The sequence below is a fragment of the Budorcas taxicolor genome, chromosome 24, assembly GCF_023091745.1.
Source record: "Budorcas taxicolor isolate Tak-1 chromosome 24, Takin1.1, whole genome shotgun sequence".
Lineage (NCBI taxonomy): Eukaryota > Metazoa > Chordata > Mammalia > Artiodactyla > Bovidae > Budorcas > Budorcas taxicolor.
Window position 1 is genome coordinate 29,883,075 of NC_068933.1, and position 19,186 is coordinate 29,902,260.

The following is a 19,186-nucleotide window of genomic DNA, read 5'->3' on the forward strand; positions in this document are numbered from 1 at the left end:
ATGTCTGGTTGATTTCCCAAAGGGTGGAATTCAATGTTATAATCATCACACACATGGAATACAGCTTCACATACTTGAAAAAGAGAGCAAAACTAGAATATATTCCTTGTTTGAAGGTAATTAAAGTGGTAGTGAAACAGAATATAAAACACTGTCTGCAGCCAACTAATTCTGCTATACTGAGGATGTTGATTTATCTTGCTGCTGGTGCATATATTTTTTTACAGTTCTCCTACTCAAATAAACAAGAGTCTTTTTGTGTGTGAAAAATTAACAGGGATGCTTAAAAGTGGATGTTTCAAGTGCTGCCTGCAGGTCTCTTACACCCATTTAAGATTACAGAAAAAAGGAACAACGTTTTTCCCATCTTATTTCCTCTCCGTGTTTTAGTACGTCTTTGGCCTGTACATGCTCACACAATCATTTAGAGAACAAATTCATTCTTCATTGCTTTAAGGCCACCTAGGATACATACGAGATGCAAGTTAGGCATTTATATGAGATTAATATGGAAACCAGACTTTTTTCAATGCATCTATGTCTCTTTTCCTCCCTGCACCAAAAATGGGATCCAGGTAAGTTATAAATCTTCATGAATGTTTGTTGAGGGGATACACAAATTTCCACTCTTGTTTTCTAATCTGCTTAAGCCAACACACATTCTTTTTTATGTAATCAGTAAGAATCAAGAAACTCCGAGATACTACAAGCTGATTCTTTTTTCCCCCAAATTTCACATAAAGAACCTTCTTTGAATTCACTGTCTATCACACCCATCCCCACTTAACTGTTCTCCTGTTGTCTTGCTAGCACTCACATTTAGAATTATCTACTAAAGATCTGGCGTCATGCTCTGTGATTTATAATCAGTAATTTTTAAATATCTTAAAACAAGGAGTTAAATTCTACCAATGCCATCTTTATTGAAGTATTGTTGACAATATTGTATTAGTTTTAGGTATACAGCAAAGTGATTCACCTATCAGTTCAATTCAGTTCAGTCGCTCAGTCGTGTCTGACTCTTTACAACCCCATGGACTGCAACATGCCAGGCCTCCCTGTCCATCACCAACTCCCAGAGTTTACTCAAACTCATGTCCATTGAATGGGTGATGCCATCCACCCATCTCATCCTCTATCATCCTCTTCTTCTCTCACCTTCAATCTTTCCCAGCATACCAGTCTTTTCCAATGAGTCAGTTCTTTGCATCAGGTGCCCAAAGTATTGGAGTTTCAGCTTCAACATCAGTCCTTCCAATGAATATTCAGGACTGATTTCCTTTGGTATGGATTAGTTGGATCTCCTTGCAGTACAATGGACACTCAAGAGTCTTCTCCAACATCACAGTTCAAAAGCATTAATTCTTCAGCACTCAGCTTTCTTTATGGTCCAAGTCTCATATCCATACATGACCACTGGAAAAACTACTGTCTAGTTTTGACTAGACAGACCTTTGTTGGCAAAGTAATGTCTCTGCTTTTTAATATGCTGTCTAGGTTGGTCGTAGCTTTTCTTCCAAGAAGCAAGCATCTTTTAATTTGATGGCTGTAGTCACCATCTGCAGTGATTTTGGAGTCCCCAAAAGTAAAGTCTGCCACTGTTTCTGCATCTATTTGCCACAATCTTAGTTTTCTGAAAGTTGAGTTTTAAGCCAGCTTTTTCACTCTCCTCTTTCACTTTCATCAAGAGGCTCTTTAGATCTTCTTCACTTTCTGCTTCAACTGGTCCAGCAGTTCATATGATATACTCTGAGTATTAGTTAAATAAGCAGGATTACAATATACATCCTTGACATACTCCTTTCCCAATTTGGAACCATTCTATAGCTGATTGTGGCTCAAATCATGAACTTCTTGTTGCAAAATTCAGACTTAAATTGAAGAAAATAGGGAAAACCACTAGACCATTCATATATGACCTAAATCAAATCCCTTATGATTATACAGTGGAAGTGAGAAATAAATTCAAGGGATTAGGTCTGATAAATGGAGTGTCTGAATAACTATGGATGGAGGTTCATGACATTGTACAGGAGGCAGGGAATCAAGACCATCCCCAAGATAAAGAAATGCAAAAAGGCACAATGGTTGTCTGAGGAGGCCTTACAAATTGCTGTGAAAAGAAGAGAAGCTAAAGGCAAATGAGAAAAAGAAAGATATACCCATATGGATGCAAAGTTCCAAAGAATAGCAAGAGGGATAAGAAAACCCTCCTCAGTGATCAATGCAAAGAAATAGAGGAAAACAATATAACAAGAAAGACTAGAGAGCTCTTCAAGAAAATTAGAGATACCAAGGGAACATTTCATGAAAAGATGGGCTCGATAAAGAACAGAAATGGTATGGACCTAACAGAAGCAGAAGATATTAAGAAGAGGTGGCAAGAATACACAGAAGAACTGTACAAAAAAGATCTTCATGACCAAGGTAACCATGATGGTGTGATCACTCACCTAGAGCCAGACGTCCTGGAACGTGAAGTCAAGTGGGCCTCAGGAAGCATCACTATGAACAAAGCTAGTGGATGTGATGGAATTCCAGTTGAGCTATTTCAAATCCTAAAAGATGATGCTGTGAAAGTACTGCACTCAATGTGCCAGCAAATTTAGAAAACTCAGCAATGACCACAGGACTGGAAAAGGTCAGTTTTCATTATAATCCCAAAGAAAGGCAATGCCAAAGAATGTTCAACCCACCACACAATTGCACTGATCTCACACACTACCAAAGTAATGCTCAAAATTCTCCAAGCCAGGATTCAACAGTATATGAACCGTGAACTTCCAGATGTTCAAGCTGGATTTAGAAAAGGGAGAGGAACCAGAGATCAAATTGCCAACAACCACTGGATCATTGAAAAAGCAATAGAGTTCCAGAAAAACATCTACTTCTGCTTTATTGACTATACCAAAGCCTGTGACTGTGTGGATCACAACAAACTGTGGAAAATTCTTCTATAGATGGAAAAACCAGACCACCTTACCTGCCTCCTGAGAAATCTGTATGCAGATGCAGATTCAGTTATGCATATATATTATTTTTTTAGTCTTTTCCACTATAGATTATTACAAGATGTTGAGTATAGTTCCCTGTGCTATACAGTAAATCCCTGTTATTTATTTTATATATGGTTGTGTGTATATGTTAATCCCATAGTCCTAACTTATCCTTCCCCACTTTCCCCTTTGGTAACCATAACTTGGTTTTCTAAGTCTGTGAATCTATTTCTGTTTTGTAAATAAGTTCATTTTATTATATTTTTAGATTCCACAAATAAGTGATATCATATAATATTTTTCTTTGTCTGGCTTACTTTCACTGAATATGATAATCTCCAGGCCCATCATGCTCCTGCAGGTGGAATTGTTTTATCCTTTTTATGGCCAAGTAGTATTCCATTGTGCATACATATGGTACATGTTCTTTTTCCATCCATCTGTTGATGGACATGTTGATTGGTTGCTTCCATGTCTTGGCTACTGTGAATAGTGCTACTGTGACAAGAAGTATCAGTATCATTTTATAGAAAAGAAATGAAGTTTAGAGAAATTTAATGGTTTGACCAAAGCTGCATCATAGGAAGGAAACTATTCATGCAGATTTCGTTTCTTCATTGTTATACGGCATTGCCTTCACTAATAATAGGACTCAAACTGGTGAGGAGAGAAGGACCTTGGAAAACATTGAGCCCAACTGCTTCATTTCACATACGGAGAAACTAAGTGAGATTAAATGTTTAGCCTAAGCTTTCAAGGCTAAGCTGATCTAAATTAGAAATCTTAATCCAAACTCAAGTCTCTTGCTCTTTTCACATTTTTAGAAATTACGATCTACTATATAATTCAGGTCGACAAGAAAATGCTCCTTGCCAGCGCCACATCCATTGCTAATTTATTCCATCCTTTCCTGGTTTCTTGTCCTTTCCCTTCGCCTGCCTTTCTCAGCAAGTGTTTCTCTCTTCACTCATCTTCATTTCTCCATCTTCCCTCTCCTCAGTCCCTCTGTCTTGCAGTAAATGACCATGTTCAACTCCTCTTACTGCTTGCTCAAGTTTGCTTTGGTTCCCTTGGCTGCCTTTTCTCCCTATTTTCTTTCTATTAATACATGCACATGTGTGTGTTGTTTCAGACATGTCTGACTCTTTGCTGCCCTGTGGACTATAGCCTGCCAGGCTCCTCTGTCCATGGGATTCTCCAGGCAAGAATACTAGAGCGGGTTGCCATGCACTCCTCCAGGGGATCTTTCCCACCCAGGGATCAAACCCACATCTCCTGTGACTCCTGGAGAGCAGGCAGATTCTTTAACCACTGAGCTACTGGGACAGCCCCTATTAATGCATACCCAACTGCTTTTTTCAATCTCACTTCCTCTCCTCAACCAGGCCTTATAATGTATGGTCCCTAATGCTTCATCTATGATTTTCTCTTCTTTATCTCAATCACAGCTTTATTCATACCATCACCTACATGCTCATGATTTCCAGATCAGCAACTCCACTCTGATATTCAAACTCAAACCGAACACTGTCTGCAGAATATTCCAACCATCATGAAGTTATACATGCAACATTGACTCAAAATGCTCTTTGCTTCCCATCAGACTTCTTTTTTCTTTTTCTTCTTTTCTTGCTTCATGACATTACCATCTACTGACCACTTTAACAGATACTGTTCACCAATATCCATGTTCTATTCCTTTGTCACATGGCTAGACTACATTTCCTGGCTCTCTTGCAGTTCAGTGGGCTTCCCAGGTGGCGCTAGTGGTAAAGAAGCTGCCTGCCAGTACAGGAGATGTAAGAGACACAGGCTCAATCCCTGGGTTGGGAAGATCCCCTGGAGTAGGAAATGGCACCCCACTTTAGTATGCTTGCCTGGAAGATTCCATGAGCAGAGGAGTCTGGCAAGCTATAGTTCATGGGGCCACAAAGAGTCAGATATGTCTTTGTTGAAACTAATTGTCACAGAAATTAGCTAACTTTGACCAACAGTATCCCCTAGGTGAGTAATGTTAGTCAGGAATGACCCTGTTGCCTTACTTCATTTGCATACACAACCATTCTCAACACCGGGATTCTCCCTATTATCTTTTTTTTTTAATCCATTTTTACCACTCTTTTCTCCATGTGTGTGTGTTAGTCACTCAGTCATGTCTGACTCCCTGTGACCCCATGAGGTAGCCCACCAAGCTCCCCTGTCCATGGAATTCTCCAGGCAAGAACACTGGAGTGGGTAGCCACTCCCTTCTCCAGGGGATCTTCCCAACCCAGGGATCAAACCCAGGTCGCCTGCATTGCAGGCAGATGCGTTACTGACTGAGCCACCAGGGAAGCCCCTTATCCCCATGTAATTGTTCCCATTTATTCTCATGGTTTCATATCTTTTATTAGACCTAATGCAATTTACTCTCAATTGTACTTTGCCTCAAATATCTTGTAAAAGTCAACCCTCTCCTCTGCTAGCTTACTTCTTAGGTTAACATCTAAAATATCAATGCCTGGAATCATTTCATGGCCTGAAATCATTGTTATGTCTGCAAAAATGGCATGGGTCCCAAGTCTCTTTGAATTTTCTTCTCTATACTTTCGCCATTCCAAATGTTTCACATTTTACTCACACTATTCACTTCCTTCTTCCCTCACTTTATTTATTCTATTTATAGGTATGTAAAAGCTGCCTCTTTGGAAAAGCCCCTGATGCTGGGGAAGATTGAAGGCAAAAGGAGAAGGGGGCAGCAGAGGATGAGATAGTTAGATAGCATCACTGACTCATTGGACATGAATTTGAGCAAACTCCGGGAGGTAGTGAAGAAGAGGGAAGCCTGGCGTGCTGCAGTCCATGGGGTCGCAGAGTCAGACACAACTTAGCAAAAACAAAAACAATTATAATGGTAGAGAATTATATTTTTGTTCTACACTATAAAAATTCTACTTATTCTTCAAAGTCCAAAGTCTTTGTGGTACTGGGGTACTTTCTCCCATCCCAAGGTCAGGTTTGATTCCTATACCCTCTGTGTATGTAACTATTCCACCTTAGCTCTAAAAATCCTTTGTCTCCTCCTTATTTTGAAGGATACTAAAAGCCTAGTATCAATGTCTGTTTCCAGTGTTTATTTCCTATTTCATGGGAGCAAGCTTTGTTCTTAAAGAAAGGAGCCAAAGATTTGGCAAATAACTGAGAAAATGAATGAAAGTACAGATGCAAGGTCAAACATATTTCATCTGTGAGACGTGTTGCTAGGTACTGGTGTTTAGACAAATGGCTCACGGACCACTCTGCTTTCAAAACAAAGTCTAATGGTTTCTATGTATCCCAACTCATCAAAGAGTTGTTGTTTTCTCCAGTTGTTCAGTTATCTCAACTCTTTGAAAAGGTTGGAGTTCAAAGCTGTCTTTTAACTTTTTCTTATATTTTATGACATACTTTAGGCTTTTTTGGATTAAGAAGCATAAACCACTTACCCTAGAAAATGCATAAGAGATCAAAGTAATGTACCTCTGAAGAGTACACTTAAGAACTCGGAAAGAGTAGTAATATTACCATATAATTATTTCAACTTATCTATCTCTCAAAGCCCAAAGAATCCTTTTTCACTTTTCCAGACCAAAAATGTATCACCTCCTTTTAGAAAGTCCAAGAAGATTGTATACAACCGATTCATAATACTAATTAATTAATCACTGCTTTTATGTAACATTCCATGTTGTAGCTTATGCTTTTCTTAATTAATTTTAGTATCCATACACCTTTATCTCCTTGCTATGTTTTAAAGACTTTAAGCATAAAACATCCCTTGGAAATTAGTGGTCTATTTCATATGTTGTTTAAATAATCACTCCAGTTTTGTTTTGACTTGTTTTAATCCTTAGAATACACAGCAAACTATTCATGCCTATTGTGTTTCATTTGGAGAAGGGGATGTATTTCTTTTGCTTAGTGTGTTTAACTGTAGGTTATATATTCAACCTTTGCTCTGCCTTACTTCTGTGATGATGATCAAGGTAGTTATTTCCAGCTAGGCTTACCTGGTGTATTGTAATTGAATAGGAACTGGTAGGTGGGATCATATTAAAACGAATCATCTTGCAACTCATATTATTTTGCTTAGGACTTGAATGTCAAAGCATACATGGTTCTTGAATTGGTTCTGAGAAATGACAAGAGGGAGAGAACAAGATTGCCTCTGTGTTCATAACAATGGAGTTTAAATGCCACGTCTGATTTGAACCCCCAGGTTTTTACTTTTTTGTGCCCTGATGCAGTTGCCGTGGTTTCACCCATTTCATTGTTTGTGTTTACGTTCTATACCATGTCAGGAAGGAATCTGCTTCCTTCATGGCTATGTACTGATGTCAGATTTAGATTCATATATTTTTTTCAAGGAGGAAGAACTGGAATCAATTGAGTGCCTGCAGTTGGATCCTTGAGGCTCTTTAGTTAACATAAATAAATAGTCACAGGAGTCACGGTTACATGATGGCCATAAACCTGCTCCAACTTAGGGTCTGAAAGTACATAAAAGAGAACAAAGGACCTCTCTGCCCCTGACCTTCGACCCTGGCTGTATCCTGCTTGAAACACCAAAATGAGCCATCTGTCTCTCTTCACTTCTCTGTAAAAAAAAAAAAACAACTACTATTTATTTATTTTGGCTGTGCTGGGTCTTCACTGCTGCATGGGCTTTCTCTAGTTGCAGCAAGCGGTAGCTACTCTCTAGCTGTGGCGAGTGGAAACTGCTCTCTGCTTGCAATGCACAGGCTTCTTTCGTTGAAGAGCATGGCTTTTAGGGGGTGTGGGCTCAGTAGTTGTGGCTACCCCGCTTTAGAGCACAGGCTCAGTAGTTGTGGCCCCCAAGCTTACTACCCCTCACCCCACCCCCCACTCCCCCACCTCCCAGATCCCTGCAAGTGGGATCTTCCCAGATCAGAGATGGAACCTGTGTCTCCTGTATTGGCAGATGGATTCCTTACCACTGACCCACTGGGAAGCCCTGTCACCTCTCATTTTGAATTCAGAGGGTGGGAAAAAAGAGAAGGTGGTCCATCAGAAGCAAAGGCTTTAATTAAAGCTGTTCCTAAGAAAAGTAGGACACAAGCGTTCCTTCATTTCTAGGAATTTTTCTTTCCCTTCCCCACATAAGAACAAAAATAAAAATAAAAAAGAAATTGCAAGTGACTCTAATAACATTTGAAAGTGAAAGCGAAGTCGCTCAGTCGTGTCCAACTCTTTGCGGCGACCCCGTGGACTGTAGCCCACCAGGCTCCTCCATCCATGGGGGATTCTCCATGCAAGAATACTGGAGTGGGTTGCCATTTCCTTCTCCAGGGGATCTTCCCAACCCAGGGATCGAACCCGGGTCTCCCACATTGCAGGCAGAAGCTTTAACCTCTGAGCTACCAGAATTAAGGAAATATTGGTATTCAATGCTTTTCAGAAAAACATTCAATGTGTTGATTCTGAAAAACATTGAATTTTCTGCAAAGCAGCTTTCTTCCACCATCTGCACGGCCAGAATGCGTTCCCAAGCATCTAACAGAGCAACCATTTATCTGACTGGCATCACCCTGCCCAGGCTGCAGAGGCTGGCCGGTTTTATATTTTGAACGTCAGTGCAACCTGCTCTCCAAGGCCTCTGAAACCCCTAAGCCAGAAACTCTGCTTGCAGAATGGAATTCCTTAATCGAATGTTCAAAGCTCATTACCTCTAAGGAGCTCCGGACTTCCTGCCCCACAACCATCTGACAGATGGAAAAAGGAGAAAGCTCCTGCTGGGGTTTCCCAGGGCCGAAAATCTTTGTTCATATTTGTTAATAACGCGAAGCTTGGAATCCTCAGACAGCATTTCCCTTCATTGAGCCTGCAAATCTCCTCCCTGTCCTTTTTGTGTGTAACAGAGTTAATTCCCAGAGCCAGCACTAAACTAACACACGATGACAGCTTCTCCCTCAGCTCAGTCAGGCGAACACGCGGCGTCAGGTTCAAAATGAAAGTCCCACGTCCTTCTGTTTCCTGGCAGTGAGGAACAATACAGGCCGAATCCAATGCAAATCCTTCTTTGAAGTCGGTTTGCATGGGTCCGTCCCCTGCCCTCTATTGCCGATAGGTGGCGCTGCTGCAAAGCAGATCATTGCACGCTAGGCGTGCGTGCAGCACCGTGGTACAGAGCTCTGGAGTCGGGTATGCAGCCTAGTGGATGTACCCTGGTACACCCCGACAAATAGCAGCGGGACCGGCCCTCGTTCTGGCACCAAAAATGATACCTACTCGTCACGAAGCAGATGATCCAACCACAAACTAAAATAGCATTTTTGCACAGGACCCAAACTTTGACCTATATTTAAATAATTCTAGGCTTCTCTTTCATCATTTCCAGATTCTTGTCCTTAAATGAGCTTAACTGTAGTTTACCTCATTAAAACATTTTAAAATATTCATTACATTACAATTCCGTCGGCACGTGCTGAGAGTATTGTTGTTGTCTGTTTTAACATATGAAACTCAAGACTTCATTTCCCCCTTTCTCCCCTTAACCTTGGAGAAGGCAATGGCAACCCACTCCAGTACTCTTGCCTGGAAAATCCCATGGACAGAGGAGCCTGGTAGGCTGCAGTCCATGGGGTCGCTAAGAGTCGGACACGACTGAGCGACTTCACTTTCACTTTTCACTCTCATGCATTGGAGAAGGAAATGGCAACCCACTCCAGTGTTCTTGCCTGGAGAATCCCAGGGATGGGGAAGCCTGGTGGGCTGCCGTCTATGGGGTCACACAGAGTCAGACACGACTGAAGCGACTTAGCAGCAGCAGCAGCCCCTTAACCTGGGAGCTGTCTTTCAAAGGATGGCAGGGACCACAGACAAGAACAAAAGCTCTGACCTCAGAAATACATCCATCAGAAACAAGGAGAAAAAAATCAAAACCGGATCAAGAAGAGATACACACAAATGCATATATATGTTTATGTCTGTGTGTATGTGTGTGTATTTATCTCCCCTACAGAATTTATCCATGTTTTATTCTTTAATGCCTTTCCCTCTCTTGGCAGAAAAAAAAAATGTGGTTATTTTATGGAAATTATGTGTATGAAAATAAAGTGAGGTTAAAACGACAGGAACAAGTTGAAAATCATCCTTATCCATCTGTAATGAGTTGCTGATCAGCTCAAGAGAAGCTGCTGCTGCCGCTGCTGCTAAGTCGCTTCAGTCGTGTCTGACTCTGTGCGACCCCATAGACAGCAGCCCACCAGGCTCCCCCATCCCTGGGATTCTCCAGGCAAGAACACTGGAGTGGGTTGCCATTTCCTTCTTCAATGCATGAGAGTGAAAAGTGAAAGTGAAGTCGCTCAGTCGTGTCCGGCGCCTAGCGACCCCATGGACTGCAGCCTACCAGGCTCCTCCATCCATGGGATTTTCTGGGCAAGAGTACTGGAGTTGGGTGCCATCGCCTTCTCCACAAGAGAAGCTACAAGGTATTAAATGCTAAGTAAGGCCCATTGTCCTGTCCACCCTATGCCTGTCCATCTTTTCTTCACAACTCGGGATCCTTAGCCAGTGAATGATCTTGAAGCTCAGCTTCCTAGAACCATCATGCCACAGAGAATGGAATAGGGAACTAAACTAACTGTTCCAAATTCATAAGACATTTCTGATTTTTTTTTTTTTTTTTTTTGCTTCACAGAAAAAAATCACTCTAAGCCTTCTAAAACTAGTTCTGAATATTTTTGCTCCTAATTCTGGCAAAGCATCAATTTCCAGTGACACCCAACACATCTTTCCCATCACAACTCCCCCCAACCCCCCCACTGCCCCCACCCAGATGATTCCCTTCCCCACAAAGCTACTTTTCAACTGAATAGTCTCTGGAAGCCAGCTACCTACTCCTTACATGATTGAGGACAGGGCGATGTTAGTTTACTAAGCTTGGAAGAGCTGGGTAGAACTATAGGGAACAAGAAGCAGCACAGGCATCAGCAGCAATGGTCCACGTTACAGCTACTGAAACTCAGTTGGTTTTAACTCCATTTTCATTACTGGGAAGCTCATTTGTTCCTGACAAGCTCAGCCTTTCTAAGGGGGCCAACCCCCTGAAACACATTTATCACACTCAGTGTTCAGTGCATCTGGAACCTAAGTAGAGTACCATCATGGGTTTCTGGACATTCTCAAGTTATTCTACTGGCCAAAGTTCCATGATTAATATCTTAAAATACCTACTTTCAGGAAATGTGCCTCTTCCTAGGTTAGGGAAATAATGCATTTCTACATCAGAGAAGTTGGAGGGTATCAGGAAAACTCCTCTGATAGACCTCTACCCAAATGGAAAGTTATTGAATCATAAATGTGATTTTATAAAAATCTGTTTCTAATCTTCCTGCAGCTAAACATTGTTCTTTCCTGCTACTATGTTCAAAACTATATGTCTCTCCAAAAGACGTTTTCAAGCTAATTTATAGTTTTCTTTTTGAAAGAACCATTGTATCTTGCATTTCTAAAGACAGGAATACTTGTAAGCCAGTTAAATTACTTTTCCTTAATAGTACAAATATTATTCAAGTCACCTTTCAGTCAATACAGGGTGTATCTTAGATTACTATCAAGAAGTTCCCACTGTATAGCACAGGGGACTCTTCTCAATGCCCTGTGAGAGAAGGAAATCCAAAAAGGAGGGTGTATGTGTGTGTGTGTGTGTGTGTGTATATATATATATATACACATATATATTTGATTCACTTTTCTGTACAGCAGAACCTAACACATTGTAAAGCAATATACTCCAATAAAAACTTTTTTAAAATTCCTTCTATTTCTGGAACATTCCTGGTGGTTCAGTGGTTAAGACTCTGTGCTTCTAATGCAGGGGGCACAAGTTTGACTCCTGGCTAGGGAAATAAGATCCCACATGCCATGTGGTACATCCAAAAAAAGAAAGAAAGGGAAAATTAATTCCCTCTATTTCTGATCTCCATCTTCTTCTGCCCCCCTGCTCTTTATTCTCAAAATTACATTTTAAAAAATATACAGATAAACATAAAACAGATGCTCAAGTCTACTTCAAAAGATCCTTGTTCACTTGCTATACAAAGAAGAGTTTAGAACCAGAGATCCAGTGAAAGATTGTAGCTTGTTGAATTTCCTTTGAACAGCACATTTCCAAAGCATCATATCAGAACACCCATGACATATCCATTGGTTTCAATGAATTTTTATGAAGTTCTTATTCAGTGGGGCAAATGAAATTTTAAGTCTGTAATTCTTCAAAGTGGTTCATCTCAATCTCAGAACAATCATCTTAATAGTATTCATCACTCTCCAAAGTTATTTATTTGTGTACACTTTTATTTTTCTCTTCCAATGAATACATCTTTATTAAAATACAGTGGAATACTGGTTGACACATAGGGACTCTATAAGTAATTGCGATGAATAAATAATATCCCACACATTCTGGTGTTACAGGCGGAAATAAAATAAGCAGTTAATTCATCTTCACTCATTGTTAGTAGGAATGCAAAATGGTTCGGCCACTTTGGAGATGAGTTTGTTAGTTTCTTATGAAATTAAACATACCCTTACTGTATGACTCGGCATCTGTGGAACTGAGCAATCCTACTTCTGGTTTTTACTCAAGTCAACTGAAAATTTACATTCACCTAAGACTGGTACAAAACCTTTATAGCCACTTTGTTCATAATTGCTGAAAGTTAATATCTGTCAACAGATAAATAAAGTAAACTGTGGTGCATCCATACAATGGAACATGATTCAATAGTAAAATGGAATGAGTTCCTGATGAAACAAATTCATTGTTGCTAGATATAGGAAACCAGACCAAAAACACTACATGTGTCCTAGTCCATTTGGTGTGATGTTTTTGAAAAGGCAAAACTACAAGGATGGATAACAGATAAGTATTTGTTTGAAGGATTTAAGGAGGGGGAGTGACTGACTCAGAGGGGACACAGGGGAATTCGAAGGGTGACAAGACAATTCTATATGGTGCTGGGTTGGGGTGCATATGACTGTGCATTTTTCTTCGTTCTTTTTCTTTTCTCTTTTATTTGGCTGAGCTGGTTCTTAGCTGCAGCACCTGGGATCTTCATAGCTCTCAGCTGCAGTATGTGTGATCTAGTTCCTAGACCAGGGACCTAACCCAGGCCCCCTGCTTTGGGAGTGCGGAGTCTTAACCACTGGACTGGCAGGGAAGTCCTTGGCAGTATACAGTGGACTTTATTACATGCAAATTAAAATCAACAAAGAGAAGATGTTGGAGGATCCTGGATAAAATGCAGACTCTGATAAATGAGTCTAACTATACTCCAAATACAGGAGAAAATCTCACTGGAGGGAGTGGGGGAAAAAATGAGGTGACCTGCGTACAAGACGTAAACAGTGGTTTGACTAGAAAATATGACCAAAAGAAAAAAACTCCTTTGCGTAAACATCATACTGTAGTTGGTAAGTTTGTTTTTCAGGGGTGCAGTTTAGCTATTCTGAAACTACATGTACACTAGAGTTTAACACATCCATCAGTGTGTTGTGAATAATGGGAGCGAAGGTTCTCACTGCCAAAGAAAGAAGTGACGAAATCAAATAAAGGTGAATTAGAGTAAGAGCTATAGTATCAGAGAGGAAAAGAAAAAATAGAGGGGCGGGACTGAAATACAGCAGGAATATAGACGTAGGATAGTGTCCAGACGTATATATTACATAGTTCTGTGCAGTGAGAGCTCCCCAAAGCAGCAACAGGCCAGTAGCCACAAGCACAACTGTGCCCAGATCTTTGTTTCTAAATGACATTCATTGATAATAGGCCCAGGCTCCTTGGAGAAATTGTTGATTCAAGGGTCCAGGAAATACACAATGATTCTCGAGCATCTGGAAATGCCAGACATTAAAGAAGTGCCCCCTCCCCCAAACAGAGGCATGTTGAGGACATCCAAGCTTCTGACAGCCAACACTGGCATGAAATTAAAGAGATTATTGGATCATAACACAAAGAATAATACAAACGTTCATGACATGGTGGCATAAGTAGACGATTAAGTAAATGAATAAGTGGGGAAACAGACAAATAGTCCTTACAGAAGAATCCCAAATATTAAATACAGAAGGAAAGATAGGAAATAGGAAGGAGGCCCTGGTCCAACACAGTAATAATAACTGCTTCTTACAGAATCCACTGAGAGATGCTAAAATTCTGTGAGGAAAATGTGAAGGACAAATAGGAAAAACGAATAGCCTGAAATCATCTCTGCCATAACTTATTAACTACCGCCATGGTTTTTAATATATTCCCAGAAAGTCTTTGGTACTCCTCCCTACATAGGAGGTGGACCTTAGTGCCTCTCCCGTGAATGTGGGCTGATCTTAGTGACTTGCTTCTAATGAATACAGCATGAAAAGAAAAATAAACAAATAACAGCAGAGAAGCCTGGCAGACAGTAGCTTAGTAAAGGGTTTGAGGCTAACATCATCAATGATAAGTCACACTGATGTCATGTGCCTTCTGGTAGAATGTGATAATAAGGGCACTTCATCTCTTTAGTATTTTCCCCTTAAACTTATAGCCTCCATCTAATCATGAGAAAACCCAAGACAAACACAGGCGGAGGTACAGTCTTCAAAACCCTTGTACAGTACCCTTCAGAAATATCAATGTTACATGTCAAAATAAGAAAAAAGAAACATTGGTGGAATCTAAGGTGAGGTGATGACTAAATGCAATGCTGAATCCTGGATTGGATCCTGAAACATTGTTGTTTTTGTTCTTTTAGTCGCTAAGTTGTGTCCAACTCTTTTGTGACCCCATGGACTATAACCTTCCAGGCTCCTCTGTCCATGGGGTTTCCTGGGCAAGCATAATTGAGTGGGTTGCCCTCTTCCTGACCCAGGGATCAAACCCACGTCTCTTGCCTTGCAGGTGGATTCTTTACCACTGAGCCACCTGAGAAGCTCTTAGCTAACAGTAGTATTGCACTAATATGAATTTCTTAGTTTGGTAAACTTGCTATGATTGGGCTTCCGTGGTGGCTCAGCCGGTAAAGCGTCTGTCCGTGACGGGGAGACCTGGGTTTGATCCCTGGGTTGGGAAGATCCCTTGGAGAAGGGAATGGCAACCCACTCCAGTACTCTTGCCTGGAGAATCCCATGGATGGAGGAGCCTGGTGGGCTACAGTCTGTGTGGTCGCAAAGAGTCAGACAGGACTGAGCGACTTCACTTTCACTTTCTTTCAAACTTGCTGATTATGTAAGATCTTTGCGTTAGAGGAAACTGGATCTAGGGTATATAGGAACTCTCTATACTATTTTTTTTTAATGGGGCTTCCCTGTTGGCTCAAAGGGTAAAGCATCTGCCTGCAATGCAGGAGACCCAGGTTTGATCCCTGGTCGGGAATATCCCCTGGAGAAGGAAACGGCAACCCACTCTGGTACTCTTGCCTGGAAAATCCCATGGATGGAGAAACCTGGTAGGCTACAGTCCGTGGGGTATACTATTTTTTCAACACTTATACAAATCTGAATTAATTTTAAGACAAAACATTTTTAAAAAAATATTTATTTGACTGTGCTGGATCTTAGTTGTGACAAGCAGGATCTAGTTCCCCCATCAGGGATCAAACCCAAGCCCCCTGCTTTGGAAGTGTGTAGTCTTAGCCACCAGATCACCAAGGAAGTCCCTCAAGACAAAAACTTTAAAAAGAAAACAAGTTAGCTAGTAATATATGTCAAATGAATATTAAAGACCAAAACTGATAAAGGATACCACTGTGAGTATGGACCTTATCAACAAGGAAGCAGATTAGAAGCTGGGTGTTGGAAGGGTGTTTAGGATTCAAAAATCTAGAAAGTAAGACGAAGGTGTAACAAGGACAAAGTTGTAGCAACAGAAGTGCTCAACTGGTTAAGAAAGTTCTGAGTGAACCAGTCCAACCGAATCTCAGGCTGGAGAATAACGGAGGGCAGAGACGACAGGACTTTCTTATGGTATAAATAAGTTTTGCAATGTGGGCGCACGATTTGATTACCTGCAACATTTATTTTTCTCAATGAAATATCTTCGACTTTATTCCTCGGTAAAAGGGTCAGTTCCTTACGATCACCTCAGACATTATCACATCAACTTGTGTAACTAGTAGAAATGTGTTTGTGGTGATTTGGTTTGGGGCATTTTTTTCAGCTACCAATGAACGTATTACTGACCCAAATATTTGAGTCAGTGTCTCAGAGGGCGTTTAGGCGGAGATGTTAAGATCACGACATTTGATTGAACTCTTACGAATGGGTTAGAACACTGAGAAATGATGTAGGCTTCCAGGATTCCTGGATCTATTTTTCTTTTCTTTCTTTGCAGCTATCAGTCAAAGACCCTCCCAAGTGCTCCTGAGTCACAGGGTGGCCCCTACCCAAAAGTGTTGCCATCTTTGTGCTTGAAGGATTTGAGCTGTCTTTACCGGAAATGTTAGTAGTGTTTCTACATGACTTAACATTTGTTAGTTAAGGAGTCTGCCTGGAACGACTGTGGCCTTGTGTATTGTCACACCCTATAATTCCTGTTCTTCCTACGCACTCAGTAGCCCTCTGTGGTCTTCTTGGATGAGCAGCATCCTTTTCGCTTCATTTTATGGGAGAAATGCAAAGCGAAGTTCTCTAGGGGGCCAGTTGCCTATTTAGTCGAAGTTCAACTAATGATAGGAACTGTAGTTGAAGCATGGAAGCTAATTCCCTTCACTATCTTCATTCCATTGGCTTTCATTAAATCTCACTGGCCATGTGTTTTCAAGTACCAATCCTGCCATCCAAATGTAAACACATATTGACCCTCTTCATTGCAATCAGCAACACCCCCCCCCCCCCGACACAGACACACACAGAGACTCCCCATGGACTCACACACATTCTTTGCTTTCATTACAGAGAATCAATGCTGGAAATAATTTTCTGCTTTGGGGCAGGAAAATTCTTTCCTGCTGGTAATGAAAACTGTAAAAATGTGCCCATGAAACCTCTGTCTCCATGGAATTCACTGCTGCTCAAACCAAGATTTTGCTGGTAACAAGTTGCTGAGGGAGGGGGTGGGAGGGTGAATTTTGCACGACTGGAGGTATCTTCATCTAGTCCCATGCTAAAATCTGGACTGCATGTGACATAGTAGCCATGGAAAGTGAGCATATATTTTGCGCTCCCCGCAACGTGATCAAACATAGATAACTCTTAACAATTCTCCTTTTGTTCTTAAAATTAATTATGGGCTGGTCCAGAGAGCACTGAGGATCAACTCCTGCCTGACAAGAGTGTCCCACTGTAGAGGTTGGCAGGAAAGCATTTCCTAGGATATGAACCTAATTAAACTGAAAATACAGAATGTTAAGGATAAAACCTCAGATTCACAATGTGGTTTGACCCAGCAAGGAAAAAAGGGAGGGGTGCTTTAATCCAAGCAGAAAATGAGGGTGCATAAGGATATGAATTTGATGGCATTGAGAGATCCCAGACAGAGTCCCAGAGGCCAGGAGAAAGCCCAAGCAATTGTAACTAAGGGCGCTCATCATTTTTTTTTCCCTACCTGCTTGGCATCTTGGCCACGGGCCAGAGTGGCATCATTCATTTTACAGAGCAGTGTGTTGCCCCCTTCAGACTTTGACATCACTGTGAAAATTCAAACGAAGACTTCTTTGCAGAAGTGGTTTTCCTCCTGTAGACACGCCACATTCTGAACGAAAAAAGGACTGTGCTGATGAATTTGCCCACACGAATTCTCATGTGCTCTCCCCATGTGCCCGAGTCCCTTCTCCCTGGCATGCGCGTGCACAGACACACACACACACACACACACACACACACACACACACACACACACACACAAAACTCTTTGGAACTGAGTCCCCAGGAAATCAGAGACATAGGCTTCTGTTTTATGTGTGATGCCAAACAGGAGCAAAAACTGTCTGCTCCTACTCATAAATTCTGTTTCATTGCAACAAGAAAGCACGCTCTTTCTCTGTCTCTCTCGCACGCACACTCACATACATCTACTCCCAGAAATGTTCTGACTTTTCAGCACATGATCAATAGGCGGATACCCACCTCAGGAAAGTTGCAGTTGCTGTTTGTATCTGGCAGGGATTGGGAACTCTGGCAAAGCTATATTCTGGAAGAGCCATTGGCGTGGTCAGCATAAAGCCTGACTTCAGTCCCCAAGAGAGAAAACAAGTGAGCCCTGATGAGGGTGAGTTGGTCCCCATACCATCATAGCTCGACTTGTCACAGGGTGTCCTGACATGCTAGCTTGACATTCAAAAAATAGATACACATTTCTTCCTGGATGAGAAATCATGGAGGAAAATAATTGTACGTGGCAGAGAGGAATAGGCAGACATTTCTGAACCCCTGGCTCCCCAGGTGGCTCAGACAGTAGAGAATCACCTGCAATGCAGGAGATGTGTCTTTGATCCCAGGGTCAGGAAGATCCCCTGGAGAAGGGAATGGCAACCCATGACAGTATTCTTGTCTCGATAATCCCATGGACAGAGGAGTCTATAGTCCTCTGGCTATAGTCCATGGGGTTGCAAAGAGTCAGACACAACTAAATAACTAAACAACAACAAAACCTTCTTTACTAAGAAAATCACTCCCTGGCATCCCAAATGTCAAACTGAAAGTCTAATAAAGTTAAGGGATTTGACTATCTCCAAAGAAAAAGGAAATAATAGTCAAACCAAAAAAATTGTTTAATAGGAAAACAATACCCTGGTCTCTTTCACACCTCAGATGAGAAACTCAAAAATCAATTTACAAAGAAAGTTCTTGCTTTCCTTGTGAATTAGGAACTCTGCAGATGAAAAATTCCTGTCTTTGACTTCAATTTCTGCCACAAACCTGAGAAGCAGCTCAGTTGGTGTTCTCAAAAGCTGCCCCTGAGGGCATGTGATGTGCATTTTATATATATATATATATAAAGTGATATTTTCCAACCTCATGCATATCCCTTCCATTTTCCTGGATGCTTCAGCAGATACATGCAAGACTCTGCATTCAAGTGGATTTTGTCATCTATGTCTCTCTAAACATCATTCCCAACCTGAACAGTTTTGAATACCACTTAATGAAATCATTTCTTTGCTTTAAAAAAAAAAACAGTATCAAGTTTTGAAATGTGATCATTCTGTTATCTCAGCTCATTATAATTACCC